The sequence below is a fragment of the Rhinatrema bivittatum genome, chromosome 1, assembly GCF_901001135.1.
Source record: "Rhinatrema bivittatum chromosome 1, aRhiBiv1.1, whole genome shotgun sequence".
In the NCBI taxonomy this organism is placed as follows: domain Eukaryota; kingdom Metazoa; phylum Chordata; class Amphibia; order Gymnophiona; family Rhinatrematidae; genus Rhinatrema; species Rhinatrema bivittatum.
Genome location: NC_042615.1, coordinates 499282243 through 499293409, shown reverse-complemented (window position 1 = coordinate 499293409; position 11167 = coordinate 499282243).

Sequence of the window (11167 nt, the reverse complement as noted above, 5' to 3'; positions counted from 1 at the left end):
TTTCAGTCCTGGGAGTCAATGCTGTTGTAGCAAATCAGGTTTGCTACATAGCTGCTGACTGTTCTTTGCTGGAGTTTTGTGTTACATCACAGAGTGGAGGGAATTTGTGGCACTGTTACTGTGGTGACACAGAAACTGAATATTATTTTTTGTTTGGTAATAAGGGGGCGCATCCTTGTCTGGAGGGACTTTCTGCAGATGCAAAGTCTCCATTTACAGAACTAGAGGTGCAGGGGTTTTGCTCAGGTTCTGTATAGTTTTAGGATAATGATGGACCCCAGATTTCTTTTGTATGCAAGAGACTTGTTGAATGATACTGTCAAATAATTTTGATAGTGGTTTCACCAGTTTGAAACTGGCCAGAGGTTTCTTTGGAGTTTTGTTTTTTTTTTCTCATAGTGTCTTTATTGCCAATATTGGAGGCAATTTTCAAGCTTTCTGCACCAGGACATAAGTCGCTCGTACTTTTAACCCCCAGACTTTGCACCAATTTTCAAAGCAAAAATCTTTCGCCTTGAAACTTGTTGCGGGTATGAAGTACTCCCCAGATATTTGCATTTGCTTTGTATGCATGTAAATTTTTGCTTGAACAGTATGCCGTCTACGCGTGTACTCTGCCTCCTCCCGGTGTGCGTCGTTCCGCAATGCACGGTGGGGAGGGCAGTTTGCAGAGCTGCTTTACGTGTAAATGCCTTTCAAAATGGCCCTCTTACAAAACCTCGATGCACTTATTGTCAGGACAAGGTACCCAGAACCTAGGGTGTGCTCTATTTCCTGGTTAGTTATGTAAAATTGGAATTTGTTTTGGTGACTTCTTGGCCTTTTCTTTATTGGGAAAACACAACTTTTGTCATGTCTAGATTCACCTGTAGGGCTCATGATTTGCGATGGGAGGATCCTCCTCCAAGCCATCTGGGGTGAGGGATGAAATGACCGGATTCTCTCTCCTTCTGAATCATATTGGGGTCATTTTTATCAGCAACTCAATCTGAACACGTCGCCAAAGGAATACAGCTCTCATTCCCCTTCTCTCATTTCTCTATAGGTAGCAGGTGCAGCACTCCTGCTGCCTTTGTTTATGTGTGTCTTTCTTTCTCTCAACACGGGAGGGAACAAAAGTCACAGCTACCGTAATGAATATAACTTCCTTCACCTCTCAGAGAATGCAGGCAGAATCACAAGACAGCAGAGCTCCCCCCCCCCCCCTCCCCCCTTTTCCAGTCGCCTTCCATCCCGAAAAGTACAAATGCAATACGGCTCACTGATTGTGTGTGCGCTGGAGGTGCAGTTAACATTACAAAGCATTTCTTTGCACACGGGGTGGTGGATGACTGCAGCTAGCCTTCCAGGGGAGGAGTCAGAGGACAAAACAGTAACAGAATTCAAGAAGGCCTGGGATAAAAGGATCCTTAGCTGTGGGGAAATAAGAGTAAAGCTGCAAATTATGAAATGTTCTCCCATTTTCAGTCTATGGGGAAAATGCATAGCACATAGAGCAACAGGAAGGGAAATGGGGGCTGATGGTTCATGTGTTCCTTCTCTCTCATTATAGTCTTCTTTTTCTTCCTATGTTAAAGGGCTGAATAGTGGAACAGTAGGGGCTGCTGCAGGGCAGGATCGAAGTGCATCAGCAGAGCTATGTGTGTGGGTTGTAGTATCTCTTCAAAGTGTCCCATAAGCAATTCTGCCAGACTGACCCCCATAATTGGACAAAGTGTCACATGTTGCAAGATAGGAAATTGGGCAAACCTAACAGCTAAATCTTCTTCAGCGATTCTTTTTAATACATCTTTTTTTTGACTGCGCCATCCGCTCTGTCAGGCCATTTGCCTGGAGTCGGCTAGGTTCAATGGTGACAGCCCTAATGAGGTATCTTTGCATAAAGATTTTGAAGTCATCAGATGTGAAAGTAGACCTGTTGTCTGAATCAATCATGTCTGATTGCCCATAAATTGCAAACTGCTGTTGAAGCACTGTAATTGATACAGCCCATGTTTGTGAGGAAACTGAGATTATCTCAAGCCACCTCAAATAAGAAACTACCACAACAGGGAGGTTCTTCACTTGAAATGGACCTGTACAGTCAATATGAATCTTTGACTATGGTTTCTTAGTAATCCCCCAGGGAAAGTGGGGGCTTTTGATGGGTTGTGCCTAGACATCTGGCATGTGTCAAACTCCTTGACAACCCTTTCAATGTCAGCATCTATTCCAGATTACCAGATGTGGATCCTGGCCAGTGCCTTCATATGCACAACTTGTCTGCACCTTGAATTTACAACTTAAAGAGGTCCATATTCAGCACCACTTAAGCCGGATAGGTTTCAACTTATATGGCTAAGTGGCAGCAGCTGAATATGCGCCCAGGATCAGCAGCCACCACTTAGCTGGGTAACTATTTATCCATGTGGTTAGTCAGCTAAGTGGCGGGTAGGGCAAGGGCGTAACTGGGAAGAACTGAGATATCTGGCCAACTCCGACATTCGCCCAATAGACTTGTCCTAAAGTTAACCAGATAGGCAGTGGGGTGGACAGCTTGGGAGGACTGTGAGTAGGAGACAATTTCTTGCGAGTGTCACTGATGTCGACACCCCAGAACAAAAGTCAACCTCCATTTTGCATCCATTTGGACTGTTATTTACACTTCTATCTTCATCCAGACCCTGGGATCCTCCATGAGCTCCGGAATTCATCCCAAATATTCTGTAGAGCAAAGAGCCCAAAAAAAACTTGGGTGATAAAATCCAGAAACAAAGAGAAGAAACTATATCCAGCAGGTGCACTGGAAAAACCTCAACAATGTTTATAGCAGATTTAAAGCTCCAACTAATTAGGGTGGCCTACTCCCTATAAAGCCCATTGCGAAAACCACAACACAGAAGAGAAACAACCACATGATAGCTGCGTTAAAGCTTTTCCATGAAAAGTTCGAACTCATCATTGGTGGTAAACAATTTAGTTTCCCCATTATCAAAAATCTTTAAGCAGGAAGGATATTGAAGGGAAAATGTGATCCCTTTGTGGAAGAGCTGGGAGCAGTATGGCAAAAAGCTCCTTATGTGATGGCAAAACATTTTTTAGAGAAGTCAGGAAAAACCAGTTGTTGAGCATCTTCATATTGCAACCCCTTTGCCTTGAAGTAGTTGTTAATCACATTTTGTCAGTTAAGTTCAAATATTAAATGATAACTTGCCTTGACTTATGGGCAACATAGGGAGCAGAAACCAAGTAGTGAGTACATTCCACTAAAATCGGGTGTTCACCCAGTCTTCGGCAGCCAGGTCTCATCTCATCAAAGTAAGGCCTCACCCTGCATGCTTTTTGGGAGATCTACAATTTGTATATTATTCTGTCGACTTCAGTCCTCAAAGTCATCGTTTATCTTCAAGGACCTGATTTTCTGATGCAGTTGAAGCCAGGAAGCGCCCCATCCTTTCCCAACCCTCATTATGTTGTACCACTTTCTGCTCAGTTGCGGTAGTCACTCCTGGTGTTGCTCCATTTTATTGTTAAGCTCACCCATAAAAGATTGCAGCTTTTGCAGCTTGTCGTTCACTGCAGCTGACACAGCCCTAGTCGGTTCTTTTTAACAGGGCCTCCGGAATCCCTTCTGCTGCGTTGTTCGACTCCAGCGCCATCTTCTCTTCCGCCGCCGCAGTTTTCCCCCAACTCCCGTTCTTATCTGCCTGTCCGACATTTCCAAAGATTTCTTGATTTACAAACTGCCCAGGAATAAAGTAAGGTAAAGGCAAGTAAATAAGCTATCGCCACTTCCAAAAATACAAGAAATAGATCAAGATCGCCGCCGAATCCCAGGAGCGAGGACAAGCGACAGTCGCTCAACTCTGCCTCATCACTGTTCAGAGCTTCTGAATGATGTGACTCCATGTTCTCTACTATCTGGATGTGATATAGTTTTCCCAGTCTCACCACTCATTGCTATGTTGAGCATCTTTGTGAGCACACAACCAATTTCAAGAGGTAACTGATTCAAATTTTATATACAATACCAATCATGAACCTTGTGCACCATCTCCAAAGGAAATGTTTTTCAAAACATTTTTTTCATATATATGTAGGACCTCTAAACTCGATGAGTCTGTCAATCATTCAGACTCATACTAGGGTGAAATGGTCCAGTTGCTTTATTAATCAAAAATCAATTTTTAATCCTATCATTTTTTAGACCTATCAAAGTCATTGCCAATAAAATGCTCAAACAGTGCATCCATGAAACAGTTTAAAGATAATGTGAAAAAATACTCATCTGAATCATTCAGCAACGAATTCCATGAATAAAGATGTCCCCTTATCTGAGTTAATCAACAATAGATGCCATTTTAAAAAACTGTCCCGACACGATCGTGTTTTGGACCACACCGGGTCCTGCTTCAGGGGTAACGGCACATCCAAAGAGGTTCTTCACCAGCACTGCGATAAACAAAATTTTTCCGGTTCCATTCGATTTATTTTTCTTTTTAGGGCTCATTTGGTGTGATTGAGCATCTTTGTGAAACAGGGTCTTTGTTGTTTCCGCTATGCCTCTCACCACTGCATTTTGATCTGCAAACTCGTTCATTGTGGATTTCTCTTTGCAAAAATGACACTCTGCCCCTTTAAATCTGCATACAGAGCACTGATGCTGTCCTCCACAGCTAAAACACAAGTCTGGAAGCACAGCCCTTTAGGTTGGCTGCTGAGTGTTTTTCTTGTTACTGTGGTTGGTTTCTGCATTGGTTACTGTGACCCAGATTTCTTTCATGTGTTGCAGTGTCATTTCAGCTGCCAAAGCCTTTTCCTGTGCTGCTGCGAGGATGACATTTTTGGCTCAGCCACTACTGAAATGCTTCATTCTGGAGGCCGCAGATTAGACGGTCACAAAGCATGTCGTTTAGGAATTCACTGAATCTGTAATGCTCTGAGATTCTCTGCAGCTCAGCCATGTAGGTGGCAAAGCTCTCAAAAACAACCTTGATTCTGCTTGTGGAACTGAAACCTTTGCACTATGATGGACGATGCAAGTGAGAAATGGGCTTTTAGCAACGCCATGATCTCCTCATATATCTTAGTGTTTGGCAAGGCTGTCAAGTCCAGTGAATGTATGATGGCATGTGTTTTTTCCACATACACAGTCAAGAGAATAGCGCGTGTCTGTTCAGGGATCTCAATCTTATTGGTTTCCAAATAGAATGACAGTCTCGCTGCATAAGAGTCCCAAGCACTGGACTGTCCCACATCCAATATCTGAATGTATCCAACAATGGCCACAGCTGCAGGTGCATGTGTTGCTTTGATTTCCAAGCGCAGCGCTGCCCTCTGAGTGCTGGCTGATTGTGCTGGATTCACCAATGAAGACCTGCACATTCCTGCTGCCCACGCACATCATTTGCAGCAAAATTCCACCCTCATCACCCCAAAATGGGTGTAGAATATTAGGTGAAGCAAGAAGATATTAACCAACTTTTATTATGTACACCAGCACCCACCTTGGTAGAAGCGGCACAGAAAAGACAGGAGCAGGAACCAAGTGAGTGTCTAGCACAGAACTTAAATACTCAGTACAACTAAAATGCTCCCTGCTGTATGCATGATACGTGCCTCAGTAATGGAATAACAGGGGTTGCTGCAGAGCCGGAGTGAGGTGCCATTGACAGAGCTGTATGTTTGCCTGTGTTCTGGTCTCAGCACTGGAATAGGAAGGGATGATGCAATGGAGAACTGAGGCACTTTGCTAGAGCTGGATCTACTGTTGAAAGAGGGGAGCAGGGCAAGATCAAGGTGCACTGACAAACAGAATGAGGTCCAGGACTATAGAAAGAGCAGCTTTGAAGGATGCAGATGGAGGGTGAGACAGGGAAAAAGATGCTGATGGACAGAGAGAGAGAGAGAGAGAGACATATACATGCAATGAGACACTGGGGGAAACAGATTGACTGATGTAGGAGTGTGAGAAAGTTGAGAAACACACACATAGTGGAGGTGAAAGCCACAGAGTGATACTGAGTGTTAAGAGAGCAGGACAGATGGGGAGAAAGCCAGGGATGCATCAGCCATGTAAATGCAGCTGCAAATCAATAACAGCATAATAAAGCACCAGGGCTGGAAGAGCCTTTGAAAGTGTGAAATGAACAGATCGAGCTGATAAAAATGCAGCTCTGGAACTCATTACACACAGAGGTGAGACTCATCCGGGGGCAATGAACTCCGTTCTTAACGATGGAGAGACAGAGTAATGTGCTACTTTGGCAACACATGTACAAATTGTAATGCTAAGAAAGTTTCTTTAACAAACCCAAGCCTCTGTTAAATCCTTTTATGCAAATTCCAAAGGGTGTTTGATCGTTTTTACTTCAAATGTCTTTAGGTTGCTGGGTTTATTCTGAATTTCCCTTGCAGTATCCTGGTCCATAAGGCCGTTGATGCGGTGGTTCTGGTCCTGAAACATTTCCCCTCCCTGGAACTGTTCCCCTGCTCTTATCTGTGATGTGCATTCTGCATCTGTATTCTTGTCTTCGGCTTCTGGCCTGTGTTGCCACATTAGAGGAGGAGGAGGAGCATGAGCAGGATCTCGTGGTAGTGTAAGTAACTGTGGGGTCCTGTGCGACTCGCAGGGGTAAGTGCCACTTTTGTCTTCCAGGTTTTTTTTTACTGATTTTTCCTTCAGAGGAAGTGGATGCCGGAAGCATCCTCTAGGAGTAGTGACTGTAATAGGCCTTCTATGATTTTTCTCACTTTGTCCAGCTCTCGAGTTGTACGTCACTGTAAGGGATGTTCGCTCAGTGTTTTTTTTTCCTTTGCTTGTATTGCACTAGATTTCCTTGGATGTTTCAAGTGAAGATGCAGTCTTCCTGGAGATGATTTTGGGGTTGTAGTCTCTTTTTGTTTCAAGGAGTCAGTCAGGACTTTGAGGTGTTTCTTGTCCCTATTTTTTTTTTTTTTGGATCAGAGTATTTATAATATTGTGTGGCTCAGCTGTGTAATATGGACTCTTGTGTATGAAGGGTGGAAGCTGGAACTGTAAAGGTAGCTGTAATTGTCACTCGGTTTTCTGCCCGGAGATGCTTGTAGTACAGAGGGATGTGCATTTATTTGAAACGAATGGGAACTTTTAACTAAATATCCTTTTTCACTTCAATTAATAAAACAAAAGAAAAAGCTAATTCAATTTCCTTCATTTTCTTTCAAAATTTTGCTGCCACCAAAAGGAAAAAAAAAAACCAAACCTTCCCAGGCCTCCTCTATGATCTCCCCCACCTCCCCAACCTCTTTCCCCATAATTTTCTTCTTCTTCACAGGGCAGGAGTGAGCGATCCCCAGTCGCTCCTACCCAGCCTGAGTTATGCTCACAAATGGCACCTGGAAGACCAAGCTCAGCGCTGTTACTGATTTTCTTCCGTGCGTCATGGATCTGGGCCTGGCCAGTGCCAGTTTGTAAGGGGAGAAATTAACAATGGCTGCCAGCTAACAATTGTCAGTCTTCCGGCACCGTTTGTGAGGCTACCTCTGGTAAGTTTCTAAATATAAGGGTCCGGCAGCGGCAGCGGCCTTCACCTTCCACTGTTTCCCAGTGAGAAATAGGAAGTGAGTTCAAAGAAATTCTGGGCTGTGAGCTGGCATTGCCCCTGCGGAAAATGGCCACTGCCTCTGGTGGGTCAGGAGTCACTGGGGATTGCTCCTGCCCTGCGAAGAAAACTAAGGGGAAAGGGATTATGGGGGTCGGGTGGGGGAGATCAGAGGCACAGGAAGGGTTTTGTTCTCTCTGATGGGTCCCAGTATTCTTGCTTGGTTTTTCATTGCAACATAGTAAACGACGGCGGGTCAAGACCAACATGGCCCATCCGGTCGGCCCAGTAGCGACTGTATGCATACCTGCCCAAAGTGGACCAAATTCCCATGTGGAACCCATCCCCCCCCCCGTGTGTGACTTTTAGGACCTGTAACTGCTGCTCCGTGCAGGTTACCTCAGTGCTTCCTTTCCATCCTCTTGCCTCTGTGTTTATCCCATGCTTTTTTTTTTCAGCAAATGAAACAAAACCCAAACGGAGGTCCATGCGCACCCCCGGTGTTTTGATGGCCATTGTTGTCTGAGATTGTGGCACGCAAAAACGTAACTCTTTCCCATGGTAGAGTCCATTTTGAATCTGACTGAAGAATGGAATAGTGAAATTGTTTGAGAGCCCCTTCTCCCTAAACCCAAATCATAAAACATGTCCCCTCACGTAAAATAAATAAATAAACACCCAGGGCCAAACCCTGCTGCAATACAAATGAAGGCAAACTGCAGAGAGAGCACATTTTCTGGAAACATGCTACAGTTTCCCAGTTTTTCTTATCTGTCTGGATAATGTTTTATTTGGTTCCTTTTTTTTTTTTTTTTTTAGCTCTTTTGGTTGGGAGAATTTGGAGGGATCTTTGTCATCTGCGCAGGGAAGGAAGGTGGATTGGGAATATGGGGAGGAGACAGAGATGGGGAAACAGGGAGGGGGAAGGATCGGGAATATGGGGAGGAGACAGAGATGGGGGAACAGGGAGGGGGAAGGATCGGGAATATGGGGAGGAGACAGAGATGGGGGAACAGGGAGGGGGAAGGATCGGGAATATGGGGAGGAGACAGAAATGGGGGAACAGGGAGGGGGAAGGATCGGGAATATGGGGAGGAGAGTAGAGAAAAATCAGGGATGGGAAAAATAGGGAAGATCATGGTTGAAGCAGAAGAAAGGGAAGGGAGGAAGGATCAAGGACATTTTCTTTTAGGATAAATTATGTTGTCCCTTGCTTTGGGTGCCACTCTGTGAGAATGTGAGCAATAAATAAGATTGGATTGGATTGAAGGATTGGGGATGATCAAGGAAGAGGAGGATCCAGGGCTTAGAGTGAGGGGTGATGGGAGGATCCTCTCTTTCGCACCTACTTTCTGGTGAAGATCCCCTCTCTCTCTCTCTCACACACACACTCACACACACACAGCCTTGGCACAGATATCTCATCTCTCTCTCTCATGTTCAGGAAACTGATTTGGCATGACAGTTTGTACGTGGATTTTGGATTTAGCTATTCGTATTTCTAAATCCGATGTCAAGGCAAGTTGCATTTAAGTGTGGTAGATATTTCCCTATCCCAGAAGGCTTACAATCTAAACGTTTGTTCTTGAGGTAATGGAGAGTGACGTGACTTGCTCAAGATCACAAGGAGCATCAGTGGGAGAAGCGGGTAATTAAACCCTCCCTTCATGTGCCCCAAACCATGCTGACCTCTTCTACAGGGGTCTCTGATGTACAAAGGGATAGGAGCAATCCCCAGTCATGCCTGCCCTGCTGGCTGCTGGTTCAAAAATGGCACCCGCCAGTCCTCAGGCTGGCACTATTTTGTTGTAGGGCTGTACAGCATAAAGCCAACCAAGAAAATGGCGCCAGCCTCAGGGCCATTCAGCCCCCTTTTTGAACCAGGAGCCAGAGGGGCAGGAGTGGCTGGGGATTGCTCCTGCCCCTTTCTACACTGAAGACCCCCATGACAGGATTAAGCATAGTCTGAGGAAAGGAGAATTTGGGTCTTTTAGGGGGGGGGGGGGGTTATGGACTTTCTCAAACAAAAGTCAACAAGAAAGCCCTAATTTGGCTGGTGGGGGAGATGTGTTTCATTTTTAAACAAAACAAAATGAAATGCAATGCAAATGTTTCATTGCATTTTTCATCCCTAGTAATGTATTTTTACAGGATATTTCTAGGCGGGTTGGTGATGGGGTCATAATAATTGATGAGTTGGCGATGCGACCGCATGGGATACATCCGAGGGTACTAAGAGATGTCCTGGAGGCTCTGCTGGCTCACCTTTTCAATGCTTCTTTAGAGTCTGGAGGAGTTCTGGAGGCCTGGAAAAGGGCAGATGTGGTTCCTATTCAGAAAACTGGAAGTTAAGGAAGAGTTTGGGATATCCAGCCCAATTAGTCTGACCTCTGTGGTGAGCAAACTAATGGAATTGTTGCTAAAACAGAGGAAAGTGCAATTTTTGGAATCCAATGGATTGCAAGATCCGAGGCAGCCTGGTTTTACCAGAGGTAAATCTTGTCAGATGAATCTGATTTTCTTCTTGATTGGATGACCAAAGCGTTGGATCAAGGGAGAGCACTAGATGTAGTGCACTTGGATTTCAGCAAGACCTTGACACGGTTTTGCACCAAAGACTTATAAATAAATTCTGTGCCCTTGGCATGGATCCTAGAGTGACTAACAGGATTAGAAATTGGCTGAGTGGGGAAGCGACAAAAGGTAATGGTAAATGGAGCTTTCTCTGAAGAGAGAGTTATTACTAGCAGTGTGACTCAGGGATTGCACTGGTTCTTTTCAACATTTTTTGTGAGCAACATAATGGTAGGCTTATTGGGAAAGGTTTGTCTTTTTGCCAGTGACATCAAAATCTGTAACAAAAAGGATATAAATAGGATGGAGTCAGTCCAGAGTGTGGCTACTAAAATGGCCAGTGGTCTTTGTTCTAAAGCGTATGGGGATAGACTAAAAGAACATGTACACCTTAGAGAAAAGGTGAGATAGGGGAGATATGATAGAGACATTCAAATATCTCAAAGGCTTCCATGCACAGGAGGTGAACCTCTTTCAATGGAAATGAGGTTCTAGAATGAGGGGGTCATGCAATGAGATTGACAGATGGTAAACTTGGGAGTAATCTTAGGAAATATTTCTTTACAGAGAGGGTGGTAGATGTGTGGAACAGCCTCCCAGTGGAGGTGGTGGAGACAAAAAAAGTATCTGAATTCAAGAAAGCATGGGATAAATGCAGGGGATCTCTAAGGAAGTGATGAGGATTATAATGCTAAATTAATTGGATGGATGGGTAGACTGAATAAGTCATATGGTCTTCTTCTGCCGTCATGTTTCTATATATTTCTATATGAGTTTAATTATCAAAATATCATGGGAGGGGGGCAGAGATCCTGAAAGTTTAATTTGGGAAGGGGTGCAAGGCTGAAGGTTCACGTAGGGCAATGGTTCCTAAATCTGTCCTAGGGGACCGCAGCCAGTCAGATTTTCAAGATAGTCACAATGAATATGCATAACATGAATTTGCATGCAAATATATCTCATACATATTTATTGTGTCTATCCTATAAGCCTGATTGGCTGGAGGCTCGCCAAGACAGTTTGGGAACCAT